Genomic DNA, 22,970 nt, shown 5'->3' on the forward strand with positions numbered 1-22,970 from the left:
CGTGGGCTCATACCCTCATTCAGACTTTTTTGGGTAGGAGTGCTCTCCGTGGTTTTCGCAGCACTGGTTACTGTGACATTCCGTGGGGCCATGCACATGTCCGATTATTTTGTACTGCGCGATCCATGAGAGTATCGGAGACATGTCTGATATTTGAGTGTTGGATCCAAATCATCGATGCAAGTCAATGGGTGCGTGAAAAAAATTGGACAGCACTCAGATGACTTTGAAGATCCGGCTGGGGACCATAGCCAGAGGCCAGGCTAGTGCGACCGGGCTGGCCTTTCCTAATGCTGCTTCAGGTGAAGGACAGGTCTCCCCATCCCTGTGTACATAGGGAAAGACAAGTCAGTCACCTGCAGCAGCGGGAAGGGAAGAGCAGGCCAGGGGCAGCGCCAGAATAGTAATCATTCAGCCAGGTTGCCCACAATTGGGCAGCATGAATCACTTGACAGGTTCCCATTAAAGGGGTATTCCCATCTCCAGGATCCTATCCCAATATGTAGTAGGTGTAATAATAATAATATTACCAAATACCTCCAATTAGAAATGTAGTATAAATTTTCTGATATGCTATGTGTCTTTCCTCATGTGCAGGCATGTGCATTAGGTATCCATGGTTATGTCCACTGCAGTTTGATCCCGGGATCGATGCGGCCTGAAGGCCGTGAAGAAGCAGTAGATGGGTCCTCTGTTCCCAGCCCCATCTTGCTGGTACCTGGGTCTGCGTGCGGGGGGGGGGCGCCTTCCGGGGTCCTCTCTCGCATGCGCTGGGTCCTGCGGCCGGGTCTGCGCACGCACGGTGGCCATGGCTGGGCGCGCCGGCAGGCCTTCCGGGCTGCGCACGTGCAGGGTCGCGTCGCGCCCAGTGACGTAGGGCGCCGGAAGTCCGGGCTGCCCACGCGCAGGGTGTTGTCGCGCCCTAGCACGAGTGCGCCGGAAGCCCGGGTCTGCGCTTGCGCAGGGTGCGATTTCCAGGGACATCCCCGTTTGCAAGCGTTCCGGGAGTCGCTGGGTCTGCGCATGCGCAGGAGGGATCCTGCAGCGTAGCGCGCCAGCTGGCATGTGAAAAAAAAGGAATGTATATTTATTTTAGTGAAAAATCTAAAATAAAAAAATATATATATGTATAAAAAAAAAAGAAGTATAAGATAAAATTAGATTCGAGAGAGCACACTTCTGCCGGAAGTGGAGGGGCCCAAAGGAGGTGGAGCCCCCTTATGCTTTAAAAGGATGGAAAGCAGTCAAGGTGGCGGTGTCTGCATCCCCGTCATCATGAGTGAGGAGCCGCAGTCACCTGGGCTGCAGCTATTTCCGCCGCAGGAGGAACAGCAGCAGCCACAGGCACCTAAGCAGCATAAACAGCTCAAGCAAAATGTGAGGCAACGGGAGTCTTCCCATCAGAGCCACAGCAGTGGGGGTCGTACAAGTGCCGGCAGAACTGGTCAGAAGAAATCTCGTGAATCCACCTCCGCCAGATGGGAGCGTTCATGTGAACGGCAACCACCACCTCCGGGACCCTAGTCTGAACGGCAGTGGTGGTGAGTGATCTTCGTGAAAGTTCACCTTTAGTAATGTGCTCTTCTCTGTAATTTCTCTTTTCTCTCCTTTCATTTCTTTCTGGTTGTTAGGAACCAAAAAAGAGTAGTTCCAAGAATAAGAATAAAGAGTGTGCATTATGTAAAGTTAGCCTTCCCAGCTCCTACGCTAAGAACCTTTCCTCTGATTGTATCCAGAAAACTATAGCAGAGGAGTCCCCTAGTTTTTCTATGGATTTAAAAACCTTAATCCAGACGGAGGTCAGGGATTCCTTAAAAAACTTGACCTCTCGTAAGAGGAGGAAGCAGAAACGGGTTTCCTCGGACTCAGAGGAATCAGTAGAGTCCCGTTTCACGAGGGAATATCCTTCCCCTCTGACCTCTCTTCATCAGAGTCTTCGGATGATGATGGAGGGTGTAGGCCTTGTTTTTCGGTGGACAATACTGAAAGGTTGGTCAAGGCTATTAGAGTGACTATGGGTACTGCCGATGCCAAAGCTCCCAGAACAGTTCAGGACGTCATGTTTGGGGGCTTAGATCAGAAGAGGAGACGCACATTCCCAGTTAACGAAAGGATCAAGACTCTTATAGATAGGGAATGGAAAAAAACAGAGAGGAAAGGCCAGCTGCCTTCTTCTTCTAAGCGGAGATACCCTTTTGAAGAGAAGGATGCAGCTAAGTGGGACAAAACCCCTAAAATTGATGTGGCCATCGCAAAGTCCTCGAAAAGATCCACACTGCCCTTTGAGGATTTGGGGACCCTAAAAGATCCACTTGATAAAAAGGCAGAGTATTTTCTAAAACAGGCCTGGAAGTCCTCAGCAGGTGCTCTGAAACCGGCAGTGGCAGCCACCTGCACCCCAGGTCTATGATGATCTGGCTTCAACAGTTAGAGGACCAGATCAAAGGGAATGTCTCTAGAGAGAAAATTCTGTCGGGTCTTCCTCTTTTGCAGGGGGTGGCTGCATTCCTTGCAGATGCATCGGCAGATACAGTTAGGTTGGCTGCCAGGTCAGCAAATCTTTCTAATGCAGCCCGTACGGCATTATGGCTCAAGAGCTGGCCAGGGGATGTGCAGTCAAAATCTAAACTCTGCTCAATCCCTTGCGAAGGGGACTTTCTCTTTGGGAAGGCCTTAGATGACATCCTGGATAAGGCCACGGACAAGAAACATGGGTTTCCTACTGTGTATGTTCCCCGATATAAGAGCTCCTTTCGGAAGAGGAAATATAATCGGAGCAAGTTTCCCAGAGACCAAAGTGGTTGGAGAGACAGGAAGCCGAATAGCAGAGGCTTCATGTTCGGGGGTCCATCCTCCGAGAATAAGAAAGCCCCTAAGTGACGGACCTCCCCAGGTGGGAGGAAGGTTGTCCCACTTCCTTATCGCCTGGGAAAAAAATCTCGTCCAGTGCTTGGATTTTAGGGATAATCAGGAGGGGGTTGAAGTTGGAGTTCAAAAACATTCCCAGAGACACCGTCAGGATTTCAGCCCCCAGAGGCCTAAGGGAGCAGATGGCCCTGCAGCAGCGAGTACTCACTCTGGTTGTGAAGGGGGTTCTAGTAAAAACACCTGTACCCGAGCAAGGGAGAGGGTTTTACTCAACTCTCTTCCTAATAAAGAAGCCGCATGGCTCCTTCAGAACCATTGTCAACTTGAAGAAGCTGAACGACCATTTGATTTACAGGCCATTCAAGATGGAATCAATAAAATCGGCCATAAAAATGTTGTTTCCAGAATGTTATATGTGCGTCCTCGATTTGAAGGACGCTTACTACCACGTCCCAATCTTTCCTGCACACTAACAGTTTCTGAGGGTAGCTGTACGGTTCGGCAAGCACATAAGGCATTTTCAGTTTGCAGCTCTTCCCTTTGGCATCTCCATGGCTCCAAGGGTTTTCACAAAGATTATCCTGGAAGTCACAGCGCATCTAAGGGAGAAAGATATCCTAGTCATCCCTTACCTGGATGATTTTTTAGTGGTGGGCAGATCAAAACAACTCTGCGCACTGGCTCTGGCGGAAGTCATGGCCAGTCTGAATGGCCTGGGTTGGATGTTAAATTTAGAAAAAATCGAGACTAGAACCAAAAAAGGTTCAATCATTCCTGGGTCTCATTTTGGACTCGGAAAACCAGACTTGTCTTCTGCCAGAGGACAAGAAACTGAAGATCAGTTCCCTCATATCACGCGTAATCAGCAATCCATCCATGACCTTGAGAAATGCAATGTCTCTATTGGGTACGATGACATTTTGTATCCCAGCAGTTCAGTGGGCCCAGTTCCATTCCAGACGTCTTCAGCAGGATATCCTGACAGTAGACAAACGGCTCAGGGGTCGCCTGGATGGAAGAATATTCCCTTTAAGTTTAGAAATCAACTCGCTGGACTGGTGGATGAATCCGGTAAATCTATCTCTGGGGGTTCTTTGGTCTTTCCAGGTGTCAGATACGATTACGACAGACGCAAACGCAGAAGGCTGGGGAGCTCACCTGAGAGATCATTCAATACATGGCAGCTGGTCGGACAGTGAGACGGGTCTCTCCTCCAACATGAGGGAGCTGTTGGCAGTCAGAAATGCACTAGTAGAGTTCAGTTCTCTTCTTCAGGGTCATCATATCCGGATAATGTCGGACAACTGAACGACGGTCGCCTACATCAATCGTCAGGGGGGTACAAGATCCCTTCCTCTGATGTTAGTAGCTGATCAGATCCTTCGTTTTGCGGAGAGTCATCTATTCACGCTCTCGGTGCTGCATATAAGAGGAGAGGAGAATGTAAAAGCCGATTTTCTAAGTCGACACATCTTGAAACAAGGAGAATGGGAATTGAATCCAGTGGTATTCCAGCAGATTGTCGGCCGATGGGGGCAACCTCAGATAGATCTGTTTGCGAACAAACACAATCAGAAAACCAAAATCTTTTGTTCCCTGAATTCAAAGGAGAAGCCGTTTGCGATGGACGCGCTGCAAATTCCTTGGGACTTTACCCTGGCCTATGCCTTTCCACCTCTAATGCTGATCCCTACTATCCTAAGGAAGATCCGAGAAGAACAGGTGAGGGTTATATTGATTGCCCCGTTTTGGCCCAAGAGACCATGGTTCACTTGGATGAAGAGAATGTCCCAAGCGGATCCATGGGTTCTTCCAGATCTCCTCAGGCAGGGCCCAGTCTTCCATCCCCAAAGATCGGGCCTGCATTTGACGGCCTGGATTTTGAAAGGTCACTACTAACGCAGGAGGGGTTTTCTCCAGGTCTAGTTACTACTCTACTGGCGAGTAGGAAGCCGGTGACGACTTGGATCTATGGCAGAACCTGGGATAAATTTCTGTCTACCTCGGGTCAGTCTGCCAAAGGGAGGGTTCCTATTGGGGCCATCCTGGAATTCCTTCAGAAAGGCTTAAGCATGGGGTTAGCCACCAGTACCCTTAAGGTACAAGTATCAGCTCTGGGGCCACTATATCATTGCGACTGACTTGGCAGCGAATAGGTGGATCATCAGATTCATTAAAGCTTGCAGTAGATCTAGACCCATTCCTACTCCAAGGATGCCTCCTTGGGACCTTAATCTGGTTCTAGAAGCGCCCTCCCTCGGGTGTCTGATCTCTCTAAATCTCTCAGGTGGTGCTGTCATGGGAGAAGGGGAAAACATCCTAGTTACTTAGCGGTAACGGGATTTTACAGAGCCCATGACAGCACCCTATTAATTCCCTCCCCTTTATCACTTATGGTGTGCACTTAAGGTGTTTTATTAAGAAATGTTTAGGTGGTAGTTATGTACTAACCTATTTTTCGGAGGCCCTCTCATGCTCTGAAACAAAAACTGATGTGGAAGAGAGGTACCGCCTTTTTATTCAGTAGGTTCCTGTCCTTGGGGGGCGGATACCCTCTCTCAGGTGGTGCTGTCATGGGCTCTGTAAAATCCTGTTACCGGTAAGTAACTAGGATCTTTCTATTCTAGATTTTGAGCAATAGATGAAAGAAAACAGCATTTCAGCCATTGTCTGTGCTGTTTAACTATGGTGATATTTTTAAACCTAGGGTTATTAAGAATGGTAATTAAGAATTACATGAGGGTAAGAACAGGTTCAGACAGGCATGTTTTGCAGTCAGTACATTAACCTATAACTTGAATGCTATTATGAGGCTGTAAGTTTGGGTCTGGAGACTCACAGCCCATCATGATCTGTTGGTGGGCCTTAAGGACTGGGTTGGGGAACCCTGCCTTAAGGCCCCGTCACACTTAGCGACGCTGCAGCGATCCCGACAACAATACGACCTGTCAGGGATCGTTGCTGCGTCGCTATGTGGTCGCTGGTGAGCTGTCAAACAGGCAGGCTCACCAACGATCAGGGGAGCAGCGACATCGTGGAAAGAATCTTTCTACGATGTCCTGCTCCTGGTTACCAGCCTGCTGAAGCAGGAGCAGGCTGGTAACTATGATAAACAGCGGGTTACTAGGGGCACACGCGCCCCTAGTAACCCGCTGTTTATCATGGTTACCACTCTGCTATGGTGAGCGGGAGGTTACAGCTCACCGTAGCAGAGTGGTAACCATGATAAACAGCGGGTTACTGAGTGCACGTGCGCCCCTAGTAACCCGCTGTTTATCATGGTTACCAGCCTGATCGCTGCTCCCGCTGGTCACACACAGCGATGTGTGCTGACCAGCGGGAGGGCAACGACCAAAAAAAGGTCCAGGACATTCTGCAGCGATCAGCGACCTCACAGCAGGGACTTGATCGCTGCAAAGTGTCACACATAGCGACATCGCTGGTGAGGTCGCTGTTGCGTCACCAAAACCTTGACTCAGCAGCGATCTCGCTAGCGATCTCACTATATGAGACGGGGGCTTTAGGGGACTTATACTTGAATAGTCTTTATCTCTTATATAATATGCTGCCGTATTCCATCATATTATGTCTGTCAGCATAACATTGGGACTAATAGGGGGGCCAAGGTCAGGACAGTTAAAATCTTAACCCCACCCCCCACCCCCCAAAAAAATTGACGGAATAGATGGGTTCATGGATCATAGGCACAGTCATAGAATGGAGAGGAACATGTATTGCGGCACAAACACAGTAAATGTGCCCTTACTGAAGCCCCTTAGTGTCCCAAAAAATTCCCCTTAAACATCTCAGTATGATACCCTTACAGTGAATTACCCTACACAAGTTACTCCCACGCTATCCTGCTCCACAAGCACAGAATGATACTGCCTCAGTGACCCCCACACAGTATGATGTTAATATAATTCAACAAAATACAGCATGATGGCCTCCACAGTCATTCCTTCCCCAGGAAGAATAATGGCCTGTACAGCCCCTACACCGTTTGATTGCCCCTACAGACAGTTCCATCGCCCCAATAGCCTCCACACACAGTATCATGGCTCCAACAGCCACGCCCCCCCCCACACACACACACACAGTATCATGGCACCCAAAGCCCCCCACACATAATATAGAATCCACAGCCCACACACACAATATGATGCCCCTGGACAATATTTTAAAAAATAACTTAATTAGCTCTATTCCCGTGACGCACTACTCAGCTCTGTGCAGTGTATGGACTGAGACTCCGCACAGCAGGTGTGAACTAGTGATGTCATCACGCCTGTTGAGCTCACTAAGATGCATCAGCTGACAGATCCCTATTCCACAATTGTGTTCAATGGTATCTGCATCCAGAGGATGAGCCCTTCCACCTCCTAAGCCCATTTACCAATGTATGAGGTGTGTGCCTCCAGAAGCGCAAGCTGGGCACAATGTATGGACACTAAGATGACGTATTTGCAATTTTCCTAAGAAAAGCATGGAGTTGATGTGTAGTCAAAACACCTGTGGGGTCAAAATAGTCATTGCAGAGAGGTATACTTTCTAAAATTACGTGACTGTTGGGTGTTTTCTGCTGTTCTTGCACCTTTGGGGCTCTGCAAATGAAAACTATTTCAGCACAATCTGCTCTCCAAAAGCCAAATGGCGCTCCTTCCTCCTAAACTGTGCTGTGTGACCAATCAGTAGTTTCCAATGACATATGGGGAATCACCACCTTCAAGAGAAATTGTGTGACAAATTGTAGGGTCCAGTTTCACCTTTTTCTCATTGTGTAAATCAGATATTTGCAGCTAATTTGTTTTGGTGGTAAAAAAATATTTTATGTTTACAGCCCAATGTTTTAAAATTTTGTGGGGCACGTGGATTCAAAATACTCAATATATCCTTAGAATACACTGAGCAGTGAATTTTCCAAAATGTCACTAGTGGTTTTGTTTTTTTCTGTTTTGGTGGCAAGGACTCTGCCAATTTCATTCCACAGTCTATTCAAACTAAGGCTGTGTGCCCCCAATGCATTTTTTAAGTGTTTCCGCAGTGGCAATTCTGCCTCAGAAACGCTTAAAAAACGCTTGGTAGAAGGTCTGCAATGTTCCCCAATGATAATCCGCATGTGCTGTGCACATGCTGCGGAAATTTCCGCTGCGGATAAATCCGCAGCACTACCATTAATTTTCCGTAGTCGCTGCGTTTTCTCCGCCATTGACTTGCGTTGAATCGCTTAATATCCGCATCACTACATGTGCACATGCAGATATTCTACGATTCAATGTGCGGATGGTACCCGGATCTGGAGAAGAGGAGACTCTCTTCCAGACCCGGGTACTATAGTACCTGTAAAAAAAAAGAATTTAAAATAAACATAATACTCACCACCTGATGGCTCACGGTCTTCTCTCTGGTGCGTCCTGGCTCCCCGGCGGCTCGCGGTGATGTAAAAGGACCTTCCATGACGTCACTTAGTCATGTGACAGGTCACGGGACCGCTGATGTTGGCAGTCGCGTGACCTGTCACATGACTAAATGACATCATGGAAGGTCCTTTTACACCACCGTGAGCCACCCAAGACACCGGACGCACCGGAGAAGGAGACAGGGGGCCATTGGAAGGTGAGTATAATGTGTTTTTTAAATTTATTTTTTACCATTTTTATTCTTTTTTTTAACTGTTAACTTGGTCACACTATATAAATCCATGCCGGTTGGAAAGCGCTTGTCAACCCACATGCGAAATCGCATGATCAAAACGCGTAACAAATGCTTGTCCCTGGCAGAAAAAACGCATGTACAATCCGCATGCGTTTTTTTCTGCCAGGGAGATGCAGAAACGCTCAGGAAAAATCCGGAGCATTTCTGCATCGTGGGCACATAGCCTAAATCTGCTTTCCTTAAGCCAAATAGCGCTCCTTAACTTCCGAGCCCTGCCTATGCTCAAACGGTAATGTACCACCACATATGAGTATTGCCGCCTTTGGTAAAAATTACATAACACATTATTCCGTCCATCTTTGCCTGTTAACCCTTGTGTAATTTAAAACTTTGAGAAAAACCTTAAATGTTTAATTTTTACAGCTCAATCTTCTAAACTTCTGTGATGTATTTTGTGGGTTAAAAATGCTCAGTACACGCCTAGATGAATTCCTTGGTGGGGTTTTAGTTTCCCAAATGAGGTTTATTCTTGTTTGGCACCTCTGGGGCTCTACAAATTCAACATGCATCAACATTTTCACTCCCCAAATCAAATAGCTCCTGTTGCTCTCTGAACCCTGCAATGTTCCAAACAACAGTTTGACTACACATGAGGTATCACAGAATTTGAATTTGGCTAAAATTGTGCAACAAATTATAGGGTACATTTTCACCTATTACCCCTTGTTAAAATTAATAATTTGGGGCTAAAACAACATTTTACTAGAAAAAACAAACAAATTTTTCGCTTTCACATCTAAATGTCATGAAGTTCTGTGATGCACCTGTGGGTTAAAAATTCTAAACAAACCCTGGTTTAATTTCTTGAAGGGTCTAGATTCTAAAATGGGGTCAGTTGCTTTGGCACCTCAGGTGCCACATAACTTTCACAATCTATTCCAGCCAAATTTGCACTCCAAGAATCAAATTGTGCTCTTTCCTTTCTCAGCCCTGCCAAACATTCATATTTGACAACATAAGGGTTATCATTGTGTTTTGGAAAAATTGTTTAACAAATTACAGAGTTAATTTTCTTCTGTTACACCTTGTAAAAATAACAAACTTGGGGCTACAACAATATTTCACTTGAAAAAAAAAAAGGATTTTTTTTCATTTTCACACCCAAATGTTATAAAGTTCTATGAAGCACCTATGTGTACAAAATGGTCAACACTCCCACTAGATGAATCCCTCGAGGGATCTAGTTTCCAAAATGGGGTTATTTGTGAGGGTTTCTGCTGTTTTAGGATGTCAGAGGCTCTGCAAATGCAGCATGGTGTCTGCAATCTATTCAAGGCAAATTTTCGCTCCAAAAATCAAATTAGCTACCCTTCCCTTCCAATCTCTGCCATATGCCCAAACATACAAGATATTGCCACATTTAGGAGAAAATATGTAATACATTTTGGGTTTATTCTCTCCTATTACCCCTTGAGAAAATGAAAAATGTATGGCCAAAGCAATATGTCCCTCATCCTGGTATATATATATATGCCCTCCATCTTTGTACAGTATATATGTCCTTTATCCTGGGCCCCATACTGGTATATATATCCCCCGTCCTGGTATATTATCCTGGGCCCCATCGTGAGATATATATATATATATATATATATATATATATATATATATATATATATATATATATATATATATATATATATTCCCCATCCTGGTATATTTCCCTTATCCTGGGCCCTGTCCTGGTATATGTCCCTAATCCTGGGCCCCTTCCTTGTATATTTATCCCTCTTCCTGGTATATATGCCCTGTTCTGCTGCTGTTCTTTAATGTATAGAAAAAAATAAACCATTATACTCCCCTTCCCTCCGCTTCCGCGTCCTGTTCTGAAGCCGGCTGCTGACTTCAGTGTGCAAGCAACGGGAGCACATGATGTCACTGCCATGCACCCCCAGTCATGTGCATGCCGACGTCAGCTGCTGGCTGCAAGTATTGCCACGCATGGGCTCGACTGGTCTCTGTGCCGCAATACACCTTAGCTTAATGTGCATCCGAGGATGCTCCTCCAGCTGAAGTATTTGCTGGCGTCGGCGGGCCCATCACTCGCCGGGCCCGGTCGCAGTTCTGACATCTGTTTACTGAGGTAGTTACACCCCTGCTTTTTGGGGTTTTCCACTATATAGGTCCCTCTAACTCACTTCAAAACTGAATAGATCTGTGAAAAAAAGGATTTGTAAATTTATTTGAAAAAAAGGGAAAAATTGCTTCTAAATTTGAACCCGTCTAACAAAATAATGCTGACGTAAAGTAGACATAGGGGAAATGTTATTTATTACCTATTTTGTGTGTTATTGTGTGCTAATTTTTATATATTGTTTTCATTTTTCTAATTTCATCTAATATTTTTAGTAAAAAAGGGGAAAATATTTCAACCTAAATTTACCTCTAACATAAAGTACGTGTCACAAAAAAAAAACAATCTCAGAATCTCTGAGATTTGAAAAATGAGGCTCAAGGCATTAAACGGTTAAAGTATCATTGCTTTTTTATCCTGTCAGCATTGTCTGATCATATCATCATGTGCACTCAATTAAAAAAAAAAAAACTAATTCAATAAGGTCGGTAAGCAATTATCCAGGCAGGCTGAGCGTGTGTACTGATAAATATACCCGCGGAAATGAAATGGGAAGCTTTAAAAGGTTTTTGAATGAAGTTGTGAGCTGTCTAGGAATTAAAGGAAACAAAGAAATGGAGAAGTCTTTCTTATAATGAAACAAAAACACAAAGCATTAAAAATATTTATGGAACAGAGTACTGAAAAATCATACCAGATGTGTAAAGATCTTAAGAAGGAAATATGAAGATACAACCAAATATATTCTCTTGGATTTATATAGCATGCACGCATTTACTGTATTAAGTTTGGGCTCTTGTTAGGCCTGCAACAGTCTTGTTTTCTTTCCATGCCTTCCCCAAAAATGTAATACAATGAATTCAATTATAGTATGCACTCCTTAAAGAGGACTTGTCACTTGTTCAAAAAAACGGAGTTAAATTTGTCATGTTGAACTGGACACAGCATGTAATTGTTGCTGCAGAGCGGAATAAAACATTTTTTTATTCCGCCTCTCCGTTTCAGAGATATTAGCAATCAAAGCATTTGGCCCAAAATGAGTTAATTTTTGTTAAGTCCAAGTGGGTGTTATCAGAGTTTTCACTGAGAGTGTGTATTTTCCCCCCTCTGTGATGTTGTCCAATCATAAGCAGGCAGCAACACTCAGGAGAAAGAAGATTGCACCCCCACCATATTTTAGGGCAGTGTCTCAATGTGTGAGATGGATAATGACAGACAGGAACTCCAGGCCTAACCTTGTGCACAAGTCAGTGTGGAGGTAAAGCACAGATGACTAACACCTTTCAAATAAGGTCCCTGTGGGGAGAAGGATCGCACAGTTGAGTTTAGCTGTGTCACATTACAAACCATTGTAGAAGATCTCCTCTCATAACATTATCAACTCTGCTGTACTGCCCCTCCTCGACACTCTGTTCAGTGTATTATCTCAGCAGTTAAAGGATCGCATGCTTAAGTCTACATGTGATACTAATAAACATTGTACATTAAAATGAAAAAGAAAAAACTCCCTCAAAAAAATATATGTTTGGTATAACTGTGTCTGTACTGTAAAACTATTTTATTATTTATCCCACACAGTGAATCCTAGAAAGAAATGAAAAGGAACCCCAGAATTTCTCTAGTATTATTGCACCGACTTTGGTTCTCTTCCCATATCCATGTAGTATGCTTGTTTTTGTTTCTGTTTTTATCTAGTAAGCCTAGTTCTGTTACCATATCTACATAGTAAGCTTGGTTCTGTTACCGTATCTACATAGTAAGCTTGGTTCTGTTACCGTATCTACATAGTAAGCTTGGTTCTGTTACCATATCTACATAGTAAACTTGATTCTGTTACCGTATCTACATAGTAAGCCTGGTTCTGTTACGGTATCTACATAGTAAGCCTGGTTCTGTTACCATACCTACATAGTAACCTTGGTTCTGTTATCATATTGTAAGGCAGCTACCGGACATCTAGTTGATGGGAGGTATGTGTCAGAGATGGTTGTCATCTGTGATGTAATCCTGGAGTGTTGCTGTAGTGCACATAGCACTAAGAGTATTGTTTGGTGCATCTGGGACCAGGTTTTACGGGCAGCTTGAGAGATGGGCGGGCCTGGCAGCCCACATACCTCACCTCTGGGTGTGGTTAACAGGTTAAAATGGAGTCTGTTGTTTGACACATGGTCTGTGTGTGTGGAGGGAAAATGCCTCCTGTGTGATATCCAGACTGAACCAGTGTACTGGATGCTACCCAGCCTGTGTGCCAGAGACTTTGTCTAAAGAACTGTTTTCTTTGTTTTGCCTGCACTGAAGGCCGTTTATTTTCCTTTTTTGCCTGTGAACGGTTTATGGAGCAATAAACCGACTTGGACATTTAAAAGGAATCGCTTCCTGTTTTGCCTGCCGACACACCCAAGTGAGTAGAAACCCCACAATTGGTGTTCGAAGTGCGGGCAGCGTTCCCAGTAAACATTTGTGACTGCTACAAGACGTACTGGATGTCCTGGGTGAAGTGTGCCATAAGCCAGCAAGCAACCCCAGACAAAATGGAGGACCTGTTTAAACATCTATATAAAGAAAATGATAAAGTCCGCTCACCTATAAACTCCTTCTAGGTGTTTCCTCCTTTCTGCTCGGATAGCAGCAGGCTGCTGCATTGAACACAACTTCAGACCAAAATCCAATGAGTGAGGAGACTCCAGCGATGTGGTGTGATTAAAATTTCCATTTATTTGAAGGCTGATATTTCCATAAAAAATGCACTTACAAAGAGAGCCAATTCACACCATATGGGCAAACAGAGTAAAAAAAACGCTACGCATTTCGGCTTAGAAAAACCTTAATCATGATACCATGATTAAGGCTTTTCTAAGCCGAAACGCGTAGCGTTTTTTTTTTACTCTGTTTGCCCATTTGGTATGAATTGGCTCTCTTTGTAAGTGCATTTGTTATGGAAATATCATCCTTCAAATAAATGGAAATTTTAATTACATCACATCGCTGGAGTCTCCTCACTTGCTGGATTTTCGTTGGAAGTTGCTTAAACATCTGGTGCAAGCACAGCAGGTGCAGCACCAGCAATTGTTACAGCAGCACAAGGAGTAGCAGCAGCAACAAATGGCGCAACAGAAGACAAGTAAGCTGCTTATGCAGCTGCTCCAGTTACAGCAGCAACAGGACCAGCGACGTCAACAGCAGCAGCAAATTGATTTGCTCGCAGATGCGATTTGTGGCACGGCGACGGCTCCGACTCCAAGGTCAGTGCACGATTTCTTCATCCAGAAGGCGGTAAATGACCCGGGTGATGATATCGAGGCCTTCTTGACTGTGTTTGAAAGGGTCGCCAAGAGGGAGAAACTTCCGCCAGAGCAGTGGGCAGAGGAGCTGGCGCAATACTTGGCGGGGGAGCCCCAGAAGGCTTACTATGACTTGACCTTGCAAGACACCAAGGAATATGGCAAGCTAAAAAATGAAATTTTGGCACGCTTGGGGGTAACGATGCCTGTCAGGGCGTAGCGGGTCCACCAGTGGGCGTGTCACCGTGACAAACCCCCTCGCTTCCAAATGTTTGACCTACTACACCTGATCCAAAATTGGTTGCAGCCAGAGTCGTCTACCCCTGCGCAGATGGTAGAGCAAGTAGTGATGGACCGGTTTGTACATTCCCTGCCGAGGCCAATACAGTCTTGGGTTGCCCAGGGTGATCCCTGGAACGTTGATGAACTGATCGGACTGGTCGAAAGGTATCAGGGCATTGAGGGTTCCTTGGGAAGGCAGCCCCCTCCCTACTGGGGGTCCCAACGGGGCGGAGGCCCAAAATTGGGTGGGGCATCCAAAGGGGCGGGGGGAGGTAATGGCAGAGGTCACTGCTGGCGATATTGTATGCTGGAAATGCCACGGCCCAAGCCATATAGCCACCCATTGTCCCCTGGCCTCTGAGCAAATGGACTGCAGTCTGGGACTATGCGTATCCAGCCTGCAGTGTGAACTGTCCACCCAACGAGTGGCCACAAGCTTGTCCCGTAAAGGTAAATGGTTGGCAAGTAACTGGACTGTAAGAGTCAGGGAGTCTGGTGACCCTCATGAGGGCCACACTTCCTCTCCAGCTGATCCCAGGGAAGAAGGTTGGCGTCCGCTGCATTCACGGTGATGCTAAAGACTACCGCATGGCCAGAGTGGACATTCAAATGGCCCACGGTAGTGAGTCCCACTTCCCTAACTCTGAGGGAAGCATTTAACAATGTCACAGTCATAAATGGTATGGTGCAGGAACCAGGGGCTGACGCGAGATCTCCCTATTTTATGCTGAGTGGGGAGTTATTGTACTAGGTTATGAAAGTGAGAGAGGAGCTTGGGGAACAGTTATTGGTGCCAGGGCCCTATAGCCGAAGGGTGTTGGACATGGCCCATTCACACGTCTTGGGTGGCCATTCTGGGAGGGGAAAAAACTCAGGAATGGATCATTCAGAGGTTCTATTGGCCTGGATGTCACCGGGAATTCTTAAAGTATTGCAGGTCCTGTCCCACATGCCAGTTAACCGCCCCTACCTCTCACTTTCGAAGTCCCCTCGTGCCATTGCCTATCATTGAAGTGCCGTTTCAGAGAATTGCCATGGACCTGGTCGGTCCCCTGGTTAAATCTGCTCACAGACATCAATATATATTGGTCATCGTGGACTATGCCACACTCTATCCTGAAGCGATTCCCCTGATAAACTCTTCGACAAAGAGTATAGCTCCATATTTTCTCCCGAACCGGATTACCAAGGCAGATCCTGAGCGACCAAGTAACACCCTTTATGAGTAAGATGATGAGGGAATTGTGTAAGGCCGTGCAAATCACCCAACTAAAGACATTAGTATTACCATCCTCAGACAGATGGCCTTGCGGAAAGGTTCATTAAAACTCTGAAGAGTATAGAAAAGCACGGCAGAGATTGGGACTGTCTCCTACCGTATCTGTTGTTCTCTATCTGAGAGGTCCACAGGCCTATACTGGGTTCTCGCCATTTGAACTTCAGTATGGCAGACATCCGCGGGGTTTCCTTGATTTAGCAAAGGAAACCTGGGAAGCCGAAGTCACGCCCCACAGGAGTGTAGTCGAGCACGCGCACAGATGCAGGAGAGGATTGCGAAGGTGATGCAGAAAGAGTTAGTATTTCTGCTCACCTGTTTTACTGCACGGTCCAAAAGCCAGCATAAGTAAGTCCAAAAAAATTGACCAGCAGAAGGGCTTGCAATAAAATCCATAGATTTATTGTTGAATTCTTTGTTCAAGAGTTAAAAACACCAAGCAGTGTGCACATAAAATCACATAGGAAAGAAACAGGTTACGCGTTTCTGGTCCTCAGGCCCTTAGTCTCTACCTGAGAAGGTAATTGCGAAGGTGATGCCCATTGTAAAAGGCACAAGAGGCTCAAGCTAGGGTCTACAACCGGTCAGCCAGAGTGAGGCAGTTCAATCCTGGAGACCGAGCCCTCGTACTAATTCCTTCTGTGGAAAGTAAATGCATGGCCACGTGGCAAGGGCCTTATGAGGTGGTGGAAAAGGTGGGTGAAATGAATTACAAGATTCATTAACTGCGAAGACGTAAACTATACCAGATCTACCACGTCAATCTCATCAAGCCTTGGCAAGACAGAGAGCATGTTGAAACTCCATGTTTGCTGGTCAAGCCAGAAGCCGAGGTTGGAGGATTCGAAATAGCGGAGACGCTGTCAAAGGCCCAAAAACAGCAGTGTCGGGAATTGCTGCAGAAGAACATGGACCTGTTCTAGGAACTGCCTGGGTGTACAAAGGTCATAGAACATGAGGTTCTGACGGAGCCACGTGTGCGGGTGAACTTGAAGGCCTATCAAATTCCTGAGGCCCGACGAGAGTTGATCTCCAAGGAAGTGAATCGTATGTTGAAACTTTGAGTCATTGAGGAATCCAAGAGCGGATGGTCGAGCCCAATTGTCCTGGTTCCAAAACCCGATGGCAAATTGAGACTCTGCAACGATTATGAAAAGATGAATGAAGTCTCCAAATTCGACGCATATCCGATGCCGCGTGTCGATGAGCTGATTGAGAGACTTGGGCCAGCAAGGTACATAACCACCTTGGATTTAGCTAGTGGATATGAGCAAATCTCCATGTCACAGGAAGCCAAGGAGAAAACTGCTTTTTCTACGCTCGATGGGTGCTTCCAATATGTCCAAATGCCGTTTGGACTGCATGGATCTCCGGCCATCTTCCAGAGGGCCATGGACCAGATCCTTGCACCCCATAAGATGTACGCCGCAGCATACCTGGATGATATTGTAATCTTAAGCCTGGACTGGGGAAGTCATCTGGAAAAGGTCCAGGCAGTGTTGGATGCATTTAGGAAGGCGGGGTTTATGATAAATAAAAAAAAATGTGCCATGGGGATAGAAGAGGCCAAATACCTGAGATATGTAGTAGGTAGAGGCGAGATCAAACCCCAAATCAGTAAAGTGAGTGCAATCCAAAACTGGCCAAGACCGCCGTCAAAGAAGCAGGTCAGAGCCTTTCTAGGAATCGTGAGATACTACAGGAGATTCATCCCAAACTTTGCTATGATGGCCACACCCCTGACGGACCTTCTTTAAGGGACAAAATCAGTTATGGCCAAATGGACTGCAGAGGCAGAGACGGCCTTTCAAGAACTGAAAGTGGCACCGTGTAAGCAACCGGTCCTGGTTGCCCCCGACTTCAAGAGGGAATTTGTACTCCAGGCAAATGCCTCAGAAGTCAGTTTAGGAGCACTCCTTTCTCAGGAAATACAAGGGAAGGAGCACCTTGTTCTGTACCTGAGTAGGAAGCTGTCTGCATGTGAAAAGAAGTATTCCATTGTAGAAAAGGAATGCTTGGCCATAAAGTGGGCGGTGGACACATTGCGCTACTATCTGTTAGGGCGAAAATTTAAATTAGTATCAGACCATGCCTCACTCAGGTGGATGACGGAGAAAAAGGGAAAAAATGCTAGGGTCATCCGTTGGTTTTTAGCCTTACAGGATTTCAGCTTCCATGCGGAGCATAGAACTGGGAAGCTACATGGTAATGCCGATGCCCTCTCGAGAATCCCCTGTCTAGGGCGGGCCCAGGGCAGCCTGAGAGATGGGCGGGTTTGGCTGCTTACATACCTCACGTCTGGGTGTGGTTAAGAGGTTAGAATGGAGTCCGTTGTATGTCACATGGTCTGTGTGTGTGGAGGGAAAAGGCCTCCTATGTGATATCCAGACTGAGCCAGTGTACTTGATGCTAGCCAGCCTGTGTGCCCACAGGACTATCTAACCAGAGACTTTGTCTAAACAACTGTTTTCTTTGTTTTGCCTGCACTGAAAGCTGTTTATTTTCCCTTTTGCTTGTGAACGGTTTATTGAGCAATAAACTGACTTGGACATTTAAACGGAAACGCTTCCTGTTTTGCCTCCCGACTCACCCAAGTGAGTAGAAACCCCACAGTATCTACATAGTAATCCTCGTTACCGTCTCTACATAGTAAGCTTGGTTCTGTTACCATATGTACTTAGTAAGCCTGGTTCTGTTACCGTATCTAGATATTAAACCTGGTTCTGTTACAGTTTTCATTATTTTATTATTTTGTTAGTATTTTTTAAATCCACTTTTGGCTTTCAACACTGCCTGAATCCTTCTGGGCATTCTGTTCATCAGATTCAAGCATGTCCCAACAGAAATCTGATCTCAGGTCTCTTTGCACGTTCCAAAAGTTGGTGCATATTGATCGACTCAGTTGAGTATGTATATAGCTTTTTTTTCATCTCTACCCACAAGTGCTCAATTGCATCAATCTTGACGTATGCTTCGGGTCGTTGTCCTGCTGGAACGCTATGTCGTCTTTTTCATACGCATGGTACTCGCGTGTACGAAGTAACTTGTTTTGTAGGATACTCACATATAGCTCAGCATTGAGACCACCATCAATCCTGGTCAAATATCCAGTGCCTTTGACTATTAAGTAATCCCATATAATCAGACTTCCTCCACAGAACTTGACAGTTCCTTCATTTTCTTGACCCAGTTGCCCCTTTTTCCCTTATTTCTTTCAGATCCATTTGCACCCATCAGAGCCTAGTCTATTGACTTTCCTCTCATCGCTGCAAATCACCCATTTCCAATCTTCTACTGTACACTTTTAGGACTTTTTTGCAAACTCGAACCGACGCTTCCTATGACGATATTAAAGTCGAGGTTTCTTCCCCTTTTTTTCTGGCCACCATTCCAGACTTGTGTAACATGCATCACACAGTGATTGCATGGACATCTGTGATATCACTATTACGAAGCATACGAGCCACCTCCACTGCCGTGTTTGGCCCATCAGAACTGATAGATCTTGTGATGAGCTGACTTGCTGACTCCGATATTTTGCCTGGACATCATCCTCTTGGCTTTTGAATGGATGGATGGACTTCATTTTGTTTTCTTTCAACTGTCATGGTACTCACATGATGACGTTTGGCAATTTTCTTGGCCGAGAGACCGATATCGATAAGCTGGATGATGCGGTTTCTGTTTTCTTGGTAAATCTTCTTCAAGGCTGCTCCTCGATCCGAACCAGTGACCTTTTGCTTGAGAATCAAACTAATAACACACTGAGCTATTAGGGAATGTGAGAATAGGTTGTATTTTGTAGTATACAGGAAGAAAAAAAATTTTCCACTACCAGCAGCAAAACAGTAACAATGCAGTGACATGACAAGAATCTGCATAACTAATAATATGCTAAATAGTTGCAAGTCAAATGTATGTATGAGTCAAGATGTTTGTCTATAAAATGATGGCAGTCTCACGTTAGAAGCTGTAGTGAATAGTGAGATATGGAGCCTGAAAGCCAAAAGTTCAAAACATTGTTACCCTTTTGCTCGTCACTGTATGTCTCCCATCCTGGGCTCATCCTGGTATATATGTCACCCATCCCAAGCCCCTTCCTGGTATATATGTTCCCCATCCTGGTATATATATCCCCTATCCTGGGCCCATCCTGGTATATATGTCTCCCATCCTGAGATCTATGTCTACATCCTGGTATTTATGTGCCCATCCTGGGCACATCCTGATATGTATTACCCCATCCTGGTATATATGACCCCCATCCTGATATATATGTCGCCCATACTGATATACAGTATATGTTCCTCATCATGGTATATATATCCCTTATCCTGGTATATATGTCCCCCATTTTGGTATATATGTTCCCCATCCTGGGCCCCTCCTGGTATATATGACCACCATCCTGGGCCCATCCTAGTATATATGATGCCTTCCTGGTATATATGTTACCGATCCTGGTATACACTATGTGTTCCCCATCCTAGGCCCATCCTGTTATAGGTCCCCCAACTTGGTACATATGTCCCACATCCTGGTATATATGTACCCTTCCTGGTATGTTACCCATCATGGTACATATGTCCCCCATCCTGGTATATATGTTCCCCATTCTGATGTATATGCCCCCATCCTGTTATATATGTCCCCCTTCCTGGTATACAGTGCCTACAAGTAGTATTCAAAGCCCTGCAGATTTAGCTGGTTGACACATGCGGAATTAACTTGGCATTGTGACATTTGTACTGTAGATCAGCCTGGAAGTGGGAAATGCACTGCAGCAAATTTTTTTTTTTTTTTTTTTTTTTTTAAACGTTAAAAGTTAATTCAGAGTGTCATTTATTATTCAACCCCTCAAACCACAAGAATTCTGTTTGGTCCCCCTAAAGTATTAAGAAGTAGTTCAGGCACCAAGAATAATGAGCTTCACATGTGTGGATTAAAGATCTCTTTTGCCAGCCTTTTCTGACTATTTAAGACCCTCCCCAAACTTGTGAACAGCACTCAGACATGGTCAACATGGGAAAGACAAAGGAGCATTCCAAGGCCATCAGAGACAAGATCGTGGAGGGTCACAAGGCTGGCAAGGGGTACAAAACCCTTTCCAAGGAGTTGGGCCTACCTGTCTCCACTGTTGGGAGCATCATCCATAAGTGGAAGGCTTATGGAACTACTGTTAGCCTTCCACGGCCTGGACAGCCTTTGAAAGTGTCCTCCCGTGCCGAGGCCAGGCTTGTCCGAAGAGTCAAGGCTAACCCAAGGACAACAAGGAAGGAGCTCCGGGAAGATCTCAAGGCAGTGGGGACATTGGTTTCAGTCAATACCATAAGTAACGTACTCCACCGCAATGGTCTCTGTTCCAGACGAGCCCGTAAGGTACCTTTACTTTCAAAGCGTCATGTCAAGGCTCGTCTACAGTTTGCTCATGATCACTTGGAGGACTCTGAGACAGACTGGTCAAGGTCCTATGGTCTGATGAGACCAAGATCGAGATCTTTGGTGCCAACCACACACGTGACGTTTGGAGACTGGATGGCACTGCATACGACCCCAAGAATACCATCCCTACAGTCAAGCATGGTGGTGGCAGCATCATGCTGTGGGGCTGTTTCTCTGCCAAGGGGCCTGGCCATCTGGTCCGCATCCATGGGAAGATGGATAGCACGGCCTACCTGGAGATTTTGGCCAAGAACCTCCGCTCCTCCATCAAGGATCTTAAGGTGGGTCGTAATTTCATCTTCCAACAAGACAACGACCCAAAGCACACAGCCAAGAAAACCAAGGCCTGGTTCAAGAGGGAAAAAGTCAAGGTGTTGGAGTGGCCTAGTCAGTCTCCTGACCTTAACCCAATTGAAAACTTGTGGAAGGAGCTCAAGAATAAAGTCCACATGAGACACCCAAAGAACCTAGATAACTTGGAGAAGATCTGCATGGAGGAGTGGGCCAAGATAACTCCACAGACCTGTGCCGGCCTGATCAGGTCTTATAAAAGACGATTATTAGCTGTAATTGCAAACAAGGGTTATTCCACAAAATATTAAACATAGGGGTTGTATAATAATTGACCCACACTTTTATGTTTAAAATGTAATAAAATTCAACTGAGCAACATAACTTTTTGGTTTGTAAGATTTATGCTTCTGTTCATAAAACCTACTCTCGTTTGCAGTTTGAAGGCTCTAACTTATTTGCATCTTATCAAACCAGCTAAATCTGCAGGGGGTTGAATACTACTTGTAGGCACTGTATATGTCTCCTATTTTGGGCCCATCCTGGTATATATGTCTCTCATCCTGGTATATATATATTATATTTATTTATTTTACTCACTTATATAGCGACATTAATTCCATAGCGCTTTACAGAAATTATCAGCACTCTCCCCATTGGGGCTCACAGTCTAAGTTGCCTATCAGTATGTCTTTGTTTGGGGTGTGGGAGGAAACCGGAGAACCCGGAGGAAACCCACACAAACATGGGGAGAACATACAAACTCCTTGCAGATGTTGTCCTTGGTGGGATATGAACCCAGGACCTCAGCTTCTGCAACCACTGAGCCACCGTGCTGCCCTTGTATACCCCTATCCTGGTCTACATATTCCCCTTCCTAGACCCATCCTGGTATATATGTTCTTCATCCTGATATATATGTCCCCATCCTGGTATATATGTCCCCCATCTTGGGCACCTTCCTGGTATATATGTCCCCCATCCTGGTATACAGTATATCTCGCCCATCCTAATAAATATGTCCCCCATCTTGGTATATATGTCCCCCAACCTGTGTCCATCCAGGTATATATGCCCCCATCCTGATAAATATGTCCCACATCCTGGTATATATGTTCCCCTTTCTGCCGCTGTTCTGCCCATACATGTCTGTGGGTTCATGAAAAAAATGGACCGCACTTGGATGACATCTGAGTGTGGTTCGGATCCTATTCTGATCAGAGTGTGATCAGCATAATGAGACCGAATTTCCTCAGATGAGAGAAAGACGGTCGTGTGAACCTAGCCTAATAGTAACCAATGACAATGTGTCAAATCAGTAGTAAATGTGGTATAGATGTAGATAAAGTTTGTCATTTTGCAATTTCAATCGCCTTTCAAGTGTACACAGAATATATAAAAAACGGAATATAAAAGTGCTTGTGCAAGTGCAAAAGAAAGGGACTAATGCCGGAGCAAAACCACCTGCAGATCATGAGTAGTAACGCCTATAGTTTTAAATAAACCACAAGTCTATGGGGAGTGTAACAAAGTGCCGCACTATGCAAAGTAATCACAAGGGATCCCCTACCTGAGAGAACTTCCTCCTCCATGTAATGGCGTCAGCCCCACCACCAGAGCAAATAACAGCTGATGTAGTATATAGGATGGTCCATGCCCATAGAAACGTGACTGAGGTATATGGAAGTTTTGTGGTGTTATTTGCACTGCCACTTGACTGACGGGTTATTCTTTGTTTGAC

The sequence above is a fragment of the Phyllobates terribilis genome, unplaced genomic scaffold (genome assembly GCF_046119375.1).
Source record: "Phyllobates terribilis strain yellow unplaced genomic scaffold, ASM4611937v1 Scaffold_13__5_contigs__length_258822181, whole genome shotgun sequence".
Classification (NCBI taxonomy): Eukaryota; Metazoa; Chordata; class Amphibia; order Anura; family Dendrobatidae; genus Phyllobates; species Phyllobates terribilis.